A 17,093-nucleotide genomic window follows, 5' to 3' on the forward strand; every position below is an offset into this window, starting at 1 on the left:
CAGGTAATCTGCTGTGAAATTAATAAGGAGGGAGAATTAAATGACTAATGTTGGCAAAGAAAGGCTATTTTTTTCTCCCCCCTGCAGTATGCATGACAGGGGTCTTCTATCTGGAACGCGTGATCCTTATTGTGCTGAAAAATACTTCTTCAGGTTCTCACCGTAATCTGATTCCAATTTCACTTGTGGTGTGACACCGTAGCGGCGAGCCGGGGGGACGTTTAATTGAAACGCCCGTGCTTTTTAATTGGATTCTGTTTAAGATGTGAAATTACCTCCTGAGTTACAGTCTTGTACCTTTAAATGCTGATACAGAACGGTTTCCAGCGGTGATCAGTTAAGGAGCTGAAATAATGCCTCCATTCAGCGAGGCGCGTCACCGCACGGAGGCAAAAGAACATTCTTGAATTTAGTCGACAAAACTGTTCAACCTGGAGCCTCGCATTTCAAAGACGGAAATTTATCCGGTGAAATGAATTGTTGTTTTTTTAAACAGGGGTAGTGCTTGAGAGACAATGCAATACTTAAGCATTCTCCTGTAGTTGGTTTAAGGCATATACTTTTATTGGATTTCTTTATCAAACTCCAATATAAACACTGCTCTTTGTCGTGATACTGTATTTAGACTCGGTTACCAATCACACAGCGGCTGCCAGATATCCATTGCAAGGCAAGTGAACCAGGCATTCATGATATCATAGTTAAGCTGAAGGTGTTAGCATCTGACTCTGACATGTTCAGGTGATGCGTGGGCGGTAGGCAGCGAAGCTTCCTTCACCTTCTCGAGGGTTGTGCTCTTCCAACCTCCTACATTGAGATGTGTGAAATTTCCCATTCTGGGACCCGTGTCAATCCCGCCGTGGCTGCGCAAAACATCCCTGCCTCCTCCACCTACATCCATGACCCCCCCCTCCTCTGATAAGCTTGGAGTTCATCCCTTTCACTGATTAGTTTGCTGGCACATTGAATGCCCATGTCTGCAGCTCCGCGTCACCCCGGCTGGCTCTAACCTGTGTGTGGTTGGATCAGCAGGTGGCTGGCACACTGTCCGGCGTGATACTGAAACCATTATTTATACATAACAGTTCTCTGTGTGCTCAGCAAAGCCATGTTTCCTGCCTTGGGGAAGCAACCACTTTGGTTATTTCATAATTCCAGATTCAATTATGCCTTGATTTATGCTAGAGATGCACCATTTTTTGGAATAACTTGCAAAAAATAAAAATGTGCGATTTCAGGATTTCATATTCTGTGTGAGTGAGGATCCTGAAAAATGTGAGGTCATTAGTAACTTGTCCGTCCAAATCCCTCTCTCTTCAGTATACTGTGTGTGTGTGTGTTTGCGTGTATTCACATGTTTGTTTTCCACGGCTGGCCCAAGTTGGAGCCACAGGAGTGTGAAATAACAAGCACAAGAGGGATTTCACGCCTTTACAGAGCTGAAAAGGTATGTTTTTGTCAGACAACTCAGTCCATTTCCATCCTCGACAAACTTTGTTTACTTCCCCACTAGTCGCTGCCTACCTATTTCCTAAAAAAAAAAAAAAAAAATACAATTAAAGGGCAACATTATATATGGGTTCCCACGGGTATGGTGTGTCCAGGTTTGCTTATGCTACACCTTTGGCCTGTTTTATCGCCGTTATCAGTGGCACAAGGTGCATCATTAGAAAAAGACAAACAGCCCAGTTTCTTTTTTGGGGGGGGGAAGGGGCAGAGACACTGACAGAAAATCAATGGCCGGTTTCCCATGAGCACCTAATTAGCCGGACACTTGTGCACCGTTGGAACACGGGCCGGATCTCTTTGTCTGCCGAGTCGATCAGGTGAAATGCATGAGAGACACCTTCAGAGCTGATAAAGTGTCAGAGAGGTGAGGAGTAAACACATAAGTGACACTTATGGTCCAGCATGCCTCACACCCACTATATGCTTTGGCAGATTTGAACTTTATCGTCCACGCCACCGAGGGCAATATATGTTTATCAAGTAAGCGTTCTTAACTCCGATGATATTTGTAAAAGTCGGGTTGGCTACGACGCAGAAAAGGGTCAGGAAAACAAGTGCCGAGCGTAGAAGTAAAAATAGAAAGATGAGTGCCGTGCAGAAGGCAGTTTTTCTGCATAGCTCCGACTCAATTGGTCTCTCACTGGAAATTCTAAACATTCAATAAAAAAGGGAAGAGGTGGGCTAAAATATCCAATCCTATTCTATAACCTGTTAGAGTGACACTTGCGAATTTCCACTGTGGACAAGGTGGCAGTACAAACGCAGATAGACGAAGGGGAATAAAAGGGCCTTCTCATGACAAACTTTCTGGAAATGTCAGCCTTTCATGCTTTTGAGAAGACCCATTTCATATCTATTACAGCAGGCATTCTGTGTCCGATATTTCAGATTTCCGTCCTCCCCGCGCTGCAAATCCTCTGCCAATCTTCCGCCCTTAAGAATCTCTGCCAGCCCCCGATGCATTATTCCCCCCTGCCTCCTCTCTCTCCCCCCCTTTTGATGTGACAGAACAAACCGCGACCTATTAGGATTAAGGCTTTGAAAAGATCTTTGAAGCCGCTCAAGGTTCCTTTAAACTGGGGAATGACAATATGAGCTGTGTGGCAGCAGATGCTGAATGGAGTGATTGCTAGTCCTCCTCAGCGAGGTCTGCTGTCACACACAAACACACGCACACACATGCGCGTGCATGCGTCCATGAGTGCATGCACACACAAACAACCTGCAGCATCCAACCCTTCACCCAAAGCACTGCAGTTGTCTTTTGCAGTACATGTATTGTGCTCACAAATGCAGATTTGGTTCAGCACTTTTTTTTTTTTTTCGCAGTGTTTTGCTGTGAATTGTCAGAGTTTTGGCTCCGAGCCTTTTGCTGTATCTGAACTGCTGCCCGGGATGAAAACAAACAAACATGACAATACCTTGCATGTTCTCCTTTAATGATGTGTTTTTCTGTTTAGGACACAGTCGTGTCAAAAGCATCATCGGAGGCAGGATGCTGAAATATGAAGGACGGGGGTAAACAGGGAAGGATGTGGGCTGCTGGATGCAGACATGAAAGAGAGAAGTCGTAACCCACTTGTGTGTGCTATAACGGCGTCTGTACGAGTGCGAGTTTTGTGTCTACTTAAAAACATAATGGCATGCTGCGAGAGCAGTTTATCTGGCTGGAAATTAAAGGAGTTCAAGGTGTCCCACTTTGCAGCGGCGAAGATTTCTCAAAAGCACAGAAGAATTTTCATTTTATCTTTTTTTTATTTATTTATTTTTGAAACGATGCCTCAACACTGACAGTGCATCTGATGATGCTGGAATGATGGAATGCCGCGCTGATGCAAAAGGAGAGCAAATTAAGTAAAAATGACATCCTGAATGCTACCTATACACTTTGCTTCAGTCACACATGGCACGGCAGAGTGCGAATACCATTGCTATGCATCTCCCGCAATCAAAAAGAGAATTTAGCTTTCTTTTTATCTAATCACTCCTCTGAATATCCCTTATCATACCTGCCTCGCCCCTGAGGTAGCCAAGGACAGATGCGATAAATATTCAAACTGGGGTGATTCCCGGAGAGATTTATCATGGCAAATTTTCACAGGCGATCCTATTTAGATATTCAGCGTCTGTTTTGCGTGGCGTCTGGGGTTAAACATGCCCCGGTGTGAGATGTCAACGCAAGAGACAGTCGCCGCACAGATAGCCGGTCTGTGGAGAAATGAAGCCATGGGACGCAGAGGGTAAAGGCTTCTCGGTGCACAGTCAGAGAGACAAGTTCTCAGGGAGCTGCCACCATGGAGCACATATTGATCTGCCATTGCATCTTATCTTTGTGACTCTAGATTAAAATGCTCAACACTGGCTCTCTCCCTCTTCCTCTCTCTCTCTGCCAGGCTGAAGGCCTTTCTATATCCCTGAGTGGAGGAGCTCTAATCTCCCCATGAAGTAGCGGGAGCCTATCACTGGCAGAAAAAAAATGCACAGTTCTCACTGCAGAAAAAAGGGGGAGCTCAGAAATTAACCGGCTTAAAAAATGCTCCCCATCTAAAGACTAACTTAATCGGGTTTGATCCGCGTCTTTTGATGCTGTTGGTTGTTTTTTTCTTTTACACAATGTTTTGCTCTGTGAGATTCTGACTTTCCTCCCCTCTCCTCCCCCCTTTTCCCACTCTTTCTTCTTCTTCAGGGCGCTGTTATCATAATCCAAACAATTGGCTGTTGTAACTGTATGTATTCCTCTTGTGGGAAATGGCTGGGAATCAGATCCTCTCGGGTCTTGTTTAATGTCCTGTCCAAATGAGCACGGGCAGGAATAAAGGGGAGAAAGCCTGGGCAGACAGACGGATGAGCCCCAGGCTCCAGAGCTTTGACTTTGGCCAAACAAACGTTTGTTTTTCAAAGTGGCTTTTTTTTTTATACTAGGATGGATTAAGGCGGATGTGGACCAAAGCCCCCCCCCACACCACCACCCCCTGCCCCATCCGTGGTCTTGTCAAACGGTGCATTGAGAAGAGGGGTCGCACCTGTTAGGGGCAGCCCAGAGGAGCAGGACCAGGATGATATTGAGCAGGGCTTTGTGGGTATCAGAGTCAAAACAAAGCTGTCAGCCAGGGCTCATTCATCTTTGATGTTCATTGATGAGGAAACTGGTGGGGCCTCAACAGGGCATTGTTTCCTCTAAGTGGTGCCCATTGATAGCCAGAAAGCCACGTTTGTTTTTAGTCTCTGACGGGTGGAGCTCATTTTAAAAGGCTTAATGGTGCATTTAACCAGTCCAAAAACACTGCGCTTTGGAGCCCTCCTTGCACCATTGGCTCAGGGGGCTGTCTTCCTGCTTCCTAAATGGCCTATAAACAATAATAAAATGCTAATCACGTGTGAATGGCCAAAACCGGTGGGCATGCATGTATCGTCAAGCGCCCCGGGCTCTTCTAAATGCCTGCTGTGACAAATCAAGATCCAGAAACGAGGGCATTTGACTGCCACCGCGTCCGCTTCCTTCCTGGCCCCGTTCTACACCTCTCCACTCTCTTTTGTCATAAAAACCTGGATAGCCTTCATAAAGTGCATTTCTCATGCTATTGTTCAGCTAATCATATCCTCTCCAACAATTCCAGGATGTGACAAGATAAGATAGGGAATATTAACGCCGTATCGCCTCATCTCAAATTATGAAAACGTGCGGATGGGCGGGGGGGGAGGGCATCTAGGAAGGAAGTAGAAATCAATTTGTAGCGCTTCCATTTTGTATATCGCCTTGAAAAGAAAACAGTAATTTTCCATGTTATCTATACCTCAAATCCTATTAGAACCAGGTTAATTTAGTGCCACCGATTTCAAAACGTTATCACGCCGTCCTATCGGCTGATGCCTTTGAGTGCTCTCTGTTTGTTAAGGTGTAACTGTTCAAATTTAATATCATGTCAGATAGCGTATCTGACTGATGCATGATCTTGGTTATCACTCGCTGAATGGGGAATGCAGGAACGCCGCATTAATTAAATTCTCAATTGTAATACGCCTACTATGCGGTCCACCTTTGAATGAAGTGAATGTAACTGTGCTGCAGGTGAAAATCATTCATTCCGCCATGATAAAATGCCAAGTTGTTTATCATTCATCTCTTAGCTTGACCTTACATGCCTTATTTTTTCTCTTTCTTGGTATTCACATTCCTCTATTCTACATTTTTCTATAAGGGCATTGCGTTGAATCAAACTTAATTAATTAGAAAATCCACCTTGTCTATAGTGTACACCCTAGAAATGTACATTATATTCTTTTATATTAACTAGCGTGAATACTCTATGGTTTGCAAGTTTCAAACATTCCACATGGAGCTCGCATGCTCACAATTTACCACTATAGATTCATGAATATGAATGTCTTTCTCAAGAGCTGGCCTCTATTGTTGTGGGAAAAAAAAAAAAATCAAGGACTCTTGCCTTGTTTCAGCCCAGAGGTGTATCAGGGATGCACAGCCACATCTTACCTTAAATAAGGGTCTCTGTTTACACCTTCAAAGCACTGGAAGAAGAAGCTCTCACAGAGTTTCTTTTCCTCTCTACCCCCCTGATTGTTTGCAAGCTTGATTCCCTCGGATTCTTAAATGATAGGCTCATATAGAGCCCCGGACTTTATTTATGTGGTATTGGTCGGCTGCCTCCTTAAGCGTGAGGAGATATGCAAGAGCAATCAAATATTTCTATGGCTCGTATAAATGATGGTGGATGGGGGGGAGGGGAGGGAGAGGAAGTTTTGAATTTTTCACTCCTCATTTGTGGTTCAATTGCCAGAGTGTGTATTGCCTATTTTTCCGGAAAGAAAATAGATGGCTTTGTCACTCAGTATGCATAAACTGTTGGGTCTTGTTTGTTGTACGCTGTCAACGGAAATGATAGCAATTCTATTTGTCTTATGAGAAAGACATTGTTACAAAGTCTGAATAGCTAGTTTTCATGAAAGGGATTGTTTGTCCATTCTGAAGTTATTTTCGTCAGACATTATATGACATATCTCCGCGGACCCTTTCAAACGCTGTCACGATGTGATATGTTAAGAGGAAAAGCAGAAACTTGACACTTTTTTTGTGCATACACAGTTTTGACACGCCGTCCTCCGTGTAGAACTCAGAGGTAGTAGCGAGCAAAAACTTGATAAAAGTGCCGGTAATTATGAGCTACTCATCCAACACTAATAATACATCACGGAGATTACAATTTGTCTCTTTATCTAAAATGACAGACTGTCATACATGCAGCCCGTCCACATCTACCTCGCGGTCTCATATCATCCAGCACTTGAACCAAACATATATTTCTATCAAGGCGCGGGAGAATAGCATCCTCCGTTTGGCGCAGAGGAGGTGTGTCCCCTTCTAGCTTCACGAGAGAGAAAGACGAGTTGGGGTGGTGGTGGTGGTGGTGGGAGGTGGGGGGGGGGGGGTAGAGCGGGTACCTCTCTTTTGTTCACTCCCCTCTCTAACTGGTAGTGTTTGACTTCCCCCAGCCAGGAGTGGGTAATTCTGGAGCCCTGTGTGAGGTTGTTAGATCACTGAGGCCCAAGACAGCACCATTCTTTGCAGACCCTTGACAGCAAATATGTGGTAATGATATTGTCTCCTGCTGGGTAATAACACACAATTCAGACTGCCACATACTGCAGTCGCCGGGGAAAAAATGGAGGGGAGAGAGGGAGAAAAAAAAAGAATTACACTGAAGTACTGGAGGAAAATGACAGGAGAAATGTCTTCAACCTGAAGTGCTATATTGAAAAGAATTCACTCCTGCAGGACACTGCAGTGGGAACAACTGTGTTATTCCCCTCTACTTCTCAGAGTGATGTGGCCGCTTCTATCCGTCATATAGGAACAAGGATGCAAATGTCCGTTTCGGAGCAGTTTGGTTGTCTTTTAAAACGGGACTCTTTAATGATCATTATGTTTTCACTTTAAGCAGTCCAGACCCTGAATGCTAAATACCGTGGTTGGCACATCTGGCTTTAAATGACTAAAGCCCTTTGTGCCCATATAACACACTGCATAGCAAGTGTTTGGTATAAACAGCATTTCCCTACTATGGAGACCTTCCATTGTTAACCAGACCACACTGGCAGCTTCAACCTTGACCTTTGTGTTGCTCCACTTGGTACTCGGCTTGTAATTGTCAACACCATCCATCACCGGCCAATCAGGGGGCCGGGACGGGGGCCGGTCCCCCTGCTGTACTGTGAAATTGTGGCATGTGATCCTTAATGTGCGTGAAGTAGACAAGGCCTTGACACAATGCATCAAGCTTCAGGGGGGCTCCTCTGGGCGAGTCTATTAGCCTCCCGCTGTGCCCCTGGCTGCCTGGACTTACTCCTCGGGATAAGTTGGAATAATGGTGTTATGTCTGCATGCCTCCGAGACACCGGCCTCAGCCTTCCTCAGGCACGGGGCTGGCTGTCAATCAAAGCGTTGACCAGTTAGACGGGCCAGAATATCTGCCAAGAACAAGCACACCTCTTATATATGAAAGAGTTAAATACAGATTTCCCATTCTTTTTTTTTTAAGCCATTTCGCACCAAGCACAGATTTGCATCTAAAATAATTACCACAAATATTTATTAAAACAGATTTTGTGGGTTCTTATGAATGCTTAACCACCCATACGGAACATTTTTGGTGGGTGGAAATATGTGGACGGACCTTGATTTCAGCGTATTCCTGCCTGTGGAAATATACGCTTGACCAATGAAATCCTTTCTTCCAACTGATGTCATAAAACATACCGCCATCATTCTGCATAATAATTAGCCATGTGCTTCTGTTTGTTGCATGGAGAGTGTGTCATTTCTGACTAATGGGCCTTGGGCGTTTGTTTTTTGAGGTAACGGACTGTTAGACAAATGGTCTTCTTTCATTCCAACGGGACATTTTTCGGACTATTGGTGTTTCGGAATAATAATGGGCCGTCCCCTTCTCAACACCCAATAATGGACAATATATGGCTTGAGATCACCCAGCAGCTGGGATATCGATAAAGATGGCAATGTAGCTGATATGCAATTGCTACATATGTTGGTCATAGAACGGGGCTAGCCACAACAGCTAGCCTTAGCATCACATTTGGGGTCCGATTAGTTTCTGTATTGTGTAGTCAATGTTAGCCTCTGAGGCAGTCTCTGTCTGGATAGGTTTTTGTTGTGTGGAGTGGATTAGGGCACTTTTTAGGAGGAAAATCATTGGACCTCATTGACGAAAATGGAACACGGATAATTTGCACCGGACCTGGTGTGCATAGCTGTCAATGCGGAACGTCAAACGCATATTTTCTGCATTCCCACACCACATTTTCGTATTGCGCTGGTCAGAAACGGCTTTTACTAGGGAAAAAAATGCCAGTGACAGATATGGAGGATATTTGGGCAATCCTCAGCTCCACATGAACCTCCTTCTTCTCATGTTTTTCAAAAAATTATCTTTCTGGTCTCCTCTGCTAGTGTCCATGATCTTAGATACAGACCTCGCCTCTCTGCAGAGACAGAGAGAGAGAGAGAGAGAGAGAGAGAGAGAGAGAGAGAGAGAGGGAGAGAGAGAGAGAGAGAGAGAGGGTGACTCCCTTTCCTTATTCATATATTTGACTGCCAGAGCAGCATTGTGCAATGGGCTAAAATAAATGAGAGCACCGTGTAAAAAGGTAGCCTTGATACAGCGCGACTGGGTGAAAAAGGGAGACACATTGAAACGGAAGAATTCATCTTTTCTATCAGCCCCCTCCGCTCACGAGTTGAACCAGGTATTCAAATGGGTTCAATCTCAGCCGCTCAGATTTGCATAACACAGACAGATGAACTCAAGTGATTGAATTGGGCTAGGTGGAGTGAAAAAAAGGGAAGAAAAAAAAAGAAAAGAAAATGAATTTCCAAGCGAATTAGGAAATGATGGAAAACGGCAAAGGGTACATTATTTATTTTTCACACTGAAATAATTACGGAATTAACCTTTCCTTCCAATGTGACAGCCCTCTAAACCCTCTTTATCATTGTGAATTTGATGCACTGGTCTCTCTTGGGAAAAAACTTGACTCTTTTGACGAATAAAAAACAGCATTATCTCACCACACCTGTATCTGTTTTACTACGAGTCCGAGCCGGTCAGCTGATCTGCATTGGTTTCGGCTATAAGCTCCACCTGGATGCCATGTTTTGTTGTCTATCAGTGATGTAACACTAATGCCCGTGCACCTTCCCCGTGACTGGCAGTGACCACTATAGAGTCACAACACTGCAGGAGGGGAAAAAGCAATTTCATGGTTCACTCTGTGGTTAATGTGCTGCTGTAATCTTTAGAGAGGCCTGTCCTTTTTGTTTAAGTTTCACAGAATAAAGGGTTGGACTATCGTAAGCTCAGGCCAATTAATCACTGGGCTAAAAGGTGGTGGGGAGCCATCCACTGGGAATGGGCCATGGTGAAAGTGTGTGTGTGTGTTTGGTTGAGCGAATAAGTTCTTTCAAAAGGATCAGCTGGTGTGTATGTATTTACCTGAGTGTGCAGTATGTGCTTTTTGGAGAGGGAGGGGGTGTACTTTACGGAGTGTACCTTGTGTGTGTTTGCGTGCTGTGCTCACGCAGTCAGGTAAGCCTCTCTAATTGCTGCGAGGTGCATTAGCACTCAGCCACCTCTCTCTCTCTCCTTCTCTCTCTCTCTCTCTCTCTCTCTCCCCGTGTCTTTGTTTTTCCTCTCAGTGCCAGTCTGCAGGCCAGAAGACAATCAGACCAGAAGGGTCATTTTCTGCAAGAGCTCACCTCCCTCCTCCAAGCCTCGCCGCTGACAGGCTCACGCTCGGCAGGAACCCTAAATTAACACTTGACGTCTGCGAGGCTCAGCCCTGATGAGGCCGCAGAGAGACAAAATGTCAGAAAACAAACACTCGATCATTTTTGCTTCATTTCCTTCCACCGCCGGAGAGACACACTCACCTGGAGGGCTGGAGAGGGTTGCGGTGACATTCACTCCATATCTGTTGCCGTGGATCGGCCCTGGTTGGTACCTATGGGCCGAGGTGAGAGGTTGAGATCAAATAAGAATGGAGGGATGCTGAGTAGGAACTGGTAATTAAGCAGGCTGTTCTCATGTACCGTTCGTAGCTATACCTACGAAAAGTAATGCACTGTAATTTGTATACATCCCACAACATCAATTTGTTTGTAATCCACATAATGGTGAATCAAGAAGTATAAAGAGCGACAAAACGGCACGTAGGGAGGAGGTCGGGGTGGATGGGTGGGTCAAAAAACACAGGACTTTCACCCAGGAGACCGGTAACTTTCGCAGTTAAGTTACACCACTTCCGGTGTTATTTTAACCCAAACCACAATCTTTTCCTAAACTTAAGTAGTTTTTTTTCCTAAACCTAACCGAGTCGATCTTTTGTTTAACCTAACTAAGTAGTTGTGTTGCCTAAACCTAACTAAGTCGTTTCCCCCACCCCCCCTAAACCTAACTAAGTAGATATTTTCCTAAACCTAACTAAGTAGTTTTGTCACCTAAACCTAACCAAGCCGATCTTTTCCTTAACCTTAGTCGTTTTTTTTGCCTAAACCTAACCAAGTCGATCTTTTCCTAAACCTAACTATGTAGTTTTATTGCCTAAACCTAACTAAGTCCTTTTCCCCCCTAATCCTAACCAAGTTGATCTTTTCCTAAACCTAACTAAAGTAGTTTTGTCACCTAAACCTAACAAAGTCGATCTTTTCCTAAACCTAACTAAGTAGTTTTGTTGCTTAAACTTAACCAACTCAATATTTTCCTAAACCTAAATAAATAATTGTGTTGCCTAAACCTAACTAAGTAGTTTTTCCCCCTAAACCTAACAAAGTTGATATTTTCCTAAATCTAACAACGTAGTTTTGTTGCCTAAACCTACCCAAGTTGATTTCTGTGAAGACGGAAGATTACTTTGAAAAGACTGTGCGCATGTAACGAGCAGAAATTGACACGTGTGTCATGTGTTGCTGAACATTCGTAGGAAAACACACTAAAAATGAGGAATAACTTTTCGTAAGATATCATAGGAAACCGTTATCAAGAAGCAATAGAAGGGAGAACTAAATGGTTTGACACCTGTTAGGTTTAGATCAATTAGCTGAACTTCATCCCCTTTATTTCAGAAACTGGATTATGACCTAAGAATACGGTGTGTTCAAAACGTATTCGTCAAGTCAACGTGTACGAAATACAAACATATTTAAATTTTTTTTTCTCCAAAAAAAAATGAATTTCTTTATTTCCCTGCACTGGGATTGCATTCATCTCCGTTCTTCCATTACAAAGCAAACGATTTGTTTTCCTGAGCGCATCAACAACAACCCTTGTAATTATTCCTCACTGGGGATGTGCACAACACTAGGACTCAACGCCGCAGAGTAGCATGATACTATTTGAAGCCTACTTCAAACACAGTGCCCCCAGCGAGTTCCGATAGCGCCAGTGTCTATTTTATTATTTGCTTTATCTCTTTGTTGCGTGAGAGTTTATTTGTTTACATGAGAGGGATTGGAGGTTTGGTGATCTGAGCAAATTGCAGCAGAAAGTACTTCAGATGGGAATGACTGTAATTAGCATGCTCTTAAATGTGGAACGCTCTCCTAATGTTTTTGTTTACGCGGGGCAGCTGATCTGTGACTCGGTGCGGAGGCGGCCCACAGGCAGGTTAAAATCACTTGTCGTGCCAGAGATCATCATTATGAGCTTACAATTGGTCAGTGTTGAGGAACAATCAATGCAGCGCCAGGTAGACACTCTACCACCAGCCTATGCACTGAGATTTTGTGTGCAATTTTGTATTTATAGTTGTGTTTTCCAGAGTGGATGATTTGAGAATACAAGTGCGTTTATGTGTGTATGTTTGTATGTGGTCATGCTCATGTTTTGGCTCGTTTTTGTTTTTTTTCGCGAGCTTTCTTTCCCTAATCTCTGCATCTACACTGAAGAATATGTTCCATGACACTCATTAAGAGTCCATTAAGAATTTGCTGGTGTGCCCAGTTATTCAGTCAGTGATTATATTTCACTGGAGGATAATATCCAGGTAAATTAAGATTTCGATTTAATTCAGCCCCGGTTGTCGCCGCATCTCCATTTCACATCATGGAACAATTGAGATCTTATCATGGATTAAAGTGGGGGGATATTACACCTAATTTAAAATATGCACATCTACAACTGCACGCACAGCTTAAGCATCCGCCATGATATTGTGGAGAAAAAAAAAGGGAAACAATTAAGCGCCAAGCGCAAAACTCAAAAGGCTGTGAGATACAATTCATCAAATTGGCGGAGGAATTCAGGGCGGAAACACACCGCCTTAAAGAGTTCTTGAGAGAGATGAAGGGAGGCAGCTAAAGAGAAGGAGACACCAAAGGAGCAAAGAGGGGGACAGGAAGTTGGGGAACATTGAAAAGGGGCGGTCAGGTGACAGTGTGACAAAGTTGTGTTTGTTTAAAATGGAAATGTTCCCAGACTTCCTCCTTGTTGCTGTGTCTCCCTCCCTCAACCCCCCTAGAGCCCATTGCGAAACGCTAAGCTCCGGCATCTGAAGTGGCAACACTTGAGATGGTGAAAGTGACAACATCTTAACATAAGCTGAGGGGCTAAAGTGAAAGTCAGTGCGAACTCCCAAACCAACCTCTCTTTCCACCCACATCCTTCACCCCTGCTCTGTCATCCCTCTTAACCCCCTTCCAGCCTCCACCCCCACGCATGGGCCACACAGTAGCCATGCTGTGGCTGCTTGGACATCCAACCTGCCTTCAACAACGCGGAAGTTGTAGGTAGAGAGCGGAGGATGAGTTCTACCCATGATTCAAAAAGTGGAAATAAAAGGTGAAAGGTTGAGAAGAAGAGAGGGATCCCTCTCCATCTCCTCTCTTTCTATGTTTCACTGTCATCATCGTTGGTCCTTCCTTCCACTTCCAGTCACAGGTGCCTCCAAACAGAAACTGGAAGCATGTAATCCGCCCAAATCCAGCCTCTTCCGAGGAGTGTAAAACCAGGAATGTTCTGTGGGGGTCACTGGATTAGACAGAATTCATGGTGGTAGCTTGGCTTGAGAGGCGGAATTAGCGGAGTAGGGGAGAAAAAAAGGGAGAGGAGACCGAACTGGTTTTGTATTAAAATGAGCTTACCAGGTGGTCTCCCTCCCAAAAGTGGACACAGTGTGTCAAGTAATCTGAAAAGCCCCCGGGTGTTTGTTGCTCATTGGCCAGAGGCCTGGTAAAAAGAGAGAGCGAGGGACTGAGAGAAAGCGAGAGAAAGAAAAGGGGGGGTGGCGGGGGGGGGTTGGCTAGGGAGGTGGCACTGATGTGGCCATTGAGGCCTCAGTGAAATGTCTGTCAGGCTTGGTTTACCACAACCACAGCAGTGATTAGGCCCCTTTTGATGACAGGTTTAGTTTTCTGTCCATTGGCAAGAAAGTGAGAATGGACAAGAGGGAGGGGTAGGGGAGCGGGGTTGGGTTGCATTGGGAGACTTTGGGGGTGGGCGTTTACGCACTGTTGCAGGAAAACGGGAGGGGTGGAGATGGGGGGTGGGGGTGTGGGGGGTGTATATTAATGTCTTGCACCAGGGAGCTCCTACGTAATTTCCCAGCGGGTCGTGGGGTCAGGTTTGTATTTAGTTAGTGGTAATGATCTCGTTAGGGATCTGAATGGACCACCGTCTAAGCCCATTGAGAACAGCGAGTGTGCCTCCCCATCCCCCACCTCTGCCTGCCTTGTGTGGGCTTACACAGCCCGTGAACTGTGATTAATGGACTTCCAGGGCTTAATAACTTGCAAAACAGTATTAAACAAGGGAGGCCCCGGGACAATCGGAGAGGCTACCCAGGCGGAGTAGGAGGTGGCTGTAAACAGTGCTCCGGCAACAATTGCAATGCATGGAATTAATTGAGATGGGCCACTCACAATGCTACAGCTGGCTAGTGGCAGGGAGCCAGGCCTGGGAGAAAGCTCCACTGGTGCTTCCAGGTGGCCCAGACCAGGCCGGGCCTTTTCAGTTTTGTAAGTGTTAAAAAATAGAAGGGGAGAAAGGCTACATTTGTGATGGGGAGACAGTGAGAGGAAGCCATTGAGTAGAGACAAGAAAGAGATTAAAGAGCACAGAGAGTGATAAGCAGATAATAGGGGGCAGACCGCATTCAATGGAACAAGTAATCCTTGACATGCAAGTGCAAATATGAAGCCTTTTGTCTCTTGTGTCTAATTCAAGGCAGAATGCGTAAAAGTGGCAAAGCAAGAATAGTGATCCACATTAACACAGTACACACAGACAGATAAAACACACTCATCTGTCCAAGTGCACACACACATACACATACACAAACATTTCATCACCAGTTCCCACCCCCCTCTCAACCCTTCCCACATCTCCCGGACGTCTTATATTCTTTTTTTTCCCACCCTTGTGCCCTCTTGTCTGGAAACAAATGATCCCAGCATGGAGTCATGAGTACTGATGTGTTCAGACCACCCTCCACTCTGTCATAGAGCTTGTCTTTTCTCCCAAGCATTGGTGTGCATTTTATGCCGGTATAATGCATCTCAAATTTGTTAATATAAGCAATGGGGACCACTCGTGACGAGGGAAAAGCACTTTTTAATGGACATGGGAACTACATTGGTCTATTTTGCAGAAGACGAAGGCTTCTGTTGAATGGATGGAATTTTAATTGACTGGTTCACTGTCAGTTATATTTTTGAAATATATATTTTTTTTTTGTAAATACATTTCAAAAGTTATGTTTCAGTGGTGATCTTGTCCAGAAAATAATTTTTCGTTTGAAAACGGATACCAGAGATTATCATTATTGAAACTAAACATATTGCCAGCATGATTTTAGCAACCACGGAAAATAGATACTGGCATGAAACAGCTAAATTGCACAGTGCGGGTTCTATTATAGGTAATTATGAAACAATTTGGAAAGCATTTGATTAAAATATGAACAGGTAGTTTCTCCCATCATGAGGCATGTGAGATAAATGTTGTTGTTGAACAAAATGTAAGCATTGTTTTTATCTCTTAATCTCTTATTAAATGACAATATTATATAGGAAATACATGTAGAATTCAAACATATAAGGAGCCGCTTCCTATATTTTGTCTTGCTTCAATAAGAAAAATAGAAATGATCCTCATCAAGAATAAAAATGTAGTTTTAACACACTTGGATATATAAGAGGGGTAAAAAGGGAATAATTGCGTGTAGCAGCAAATAGAGGAGGCTTAGCTGTTACTGCTATTTGACATTCTCTCCAGTGTGTTTGGCTTTTCTCGACAGTGACTCATCTCCAAATGAGTGACACTGGGGTCATCCTAATCTGCTTTTCTTGCAGATCAGAGACGAGTTGGACAAAAGCTCACTTTTCCATTCACTCCAGTGTAGAAGTCCAATATGTCTATGTATTTGCCCAAACCCTTTACTTAATCAGCGGCTGAGAGGTTATTTAGAACCACAGTCGGATGCTCCTTCCAAGTTCCTAATATATATATGTGTGTGTGTGTGTGCATGAGAGTTAAAAACACTTATGAGCAGCAGAAACTGATCAGATTTGACATATTAATAAAGAAATCAATTTTAGATCATGTCATAAAGTATCTTTATAATTGCTACAAATCTGTATTATAAGCAATTGTTACAGGTTTATTTACAATTGCGTGAAAACATGACGTGTGTGTGTGGGAATACATACTGTTGCATTATCTCTCTATCTCTTTCTCTCACCTCACAGCTGTCGCCAGCACCCCCCCACCCCATCCCACTCACCCTCTCCTGCATCAGGGTGTGGGTGCGGCGGGTGCAGTGGGGGCCTTGGCCCCGACGAGGCCGAGAAGGGATCCACTGCTGTGCTAAGCCTCTGGCTCCCTGCTCCCTCCCCACCTCCTCACATCATGAATAATGGAACAGAGAAATACATTTATCTTTTAATAGCCCCGGCCCCCTGGCTGAGACCGTTCAGTCTGGCCCGAACCGCCACAGCACAGGGCTGAGGTTTCTGAACTCCACCCTCCTCCTCCTCCTCCTCCTCACCCTCTATGCCACACCACACCATCCCACCCGTGATTGTCTCTGCTCCTTTTGAAGTTGGGTGCTTCTTAGTGTCCTAGAGATGGGTAATCAGGCTTGATTTTGGAAGGGTCAGGCCATCTTTTGAAGGGGGCGGTCATCCCCAAGTTCGACCAAGGAGCTGCTACGATCGTGTGTAAGAATCACTGTAATTTCATCAGACGTATTCACGGCCCAGTTCTGAATTTAATAGACTCCAAAAAAAGTAGATGTAGAGAGCATCTCGGTCGTGCTACGAATATAGTAGCAGGATTGTGTAAGAGAATGCAAATGGCCAGCTGTGAGATAATTGTAAGGTAGAAATATTGTGTTTGCTTGTATTCAACTTTGATACTGGAAGAAGGGTTCTGTTATTGATTTTAAAAGACAAAAATAAATCAAATTAAAAAAATTTGGATTATTGAGATTATTTGAGAAATGAATGTGGGCTGGGTAGCTCATCCAGTTTTTCATGATGCATTAAATATTTTTCATTT

General features: G+C 44.3%; 1 long non-coding RNA gene across 1 annotated transcript in view; it reads right to left on the minus strand.

Annotated features, from left to right (window-relative positions):
- Positions 1 to 8,483: 8,483 nt before the first annotated feature.
- The window catches only part of LOC119504282, a 64,361-nt gene continuing 55,751 nt past the window's right edge, over positions 8,484 to 17,093 (minus strand). Inside the window, exons 3-5 of the long non-coding RNA XR_005210536.1 lie at positions 10,472 to 10,542; positions 10,298 to 10,380; positions 8,484 to 9,024 (exon numbers count right to left, since the gene is read on the minus strand). This is a non-coding gene — a long non-coding RNA (uncharacterized LOC119504282). The remainder of the gene's footprint in view (positions 9,025 to 10,297; positions 10,381 to 10,471; positions 10,543 to 17,093) is intronic.

The sequence above is a fragment of the Sebastes umbrosus genome, chromosome 16, assembly GCF_015220745.1.
Source record: "Sebastes umbrosus isolate fSebUmb1 chromosome 16, fSebUmb1.pri, whole genome shotgun sequence".
NCBI lineage: Eukaryota > Metazoa > Chordata > Actinopteri > Perciformes > Sebastidae > Sebastes > Sebastes umbrosus.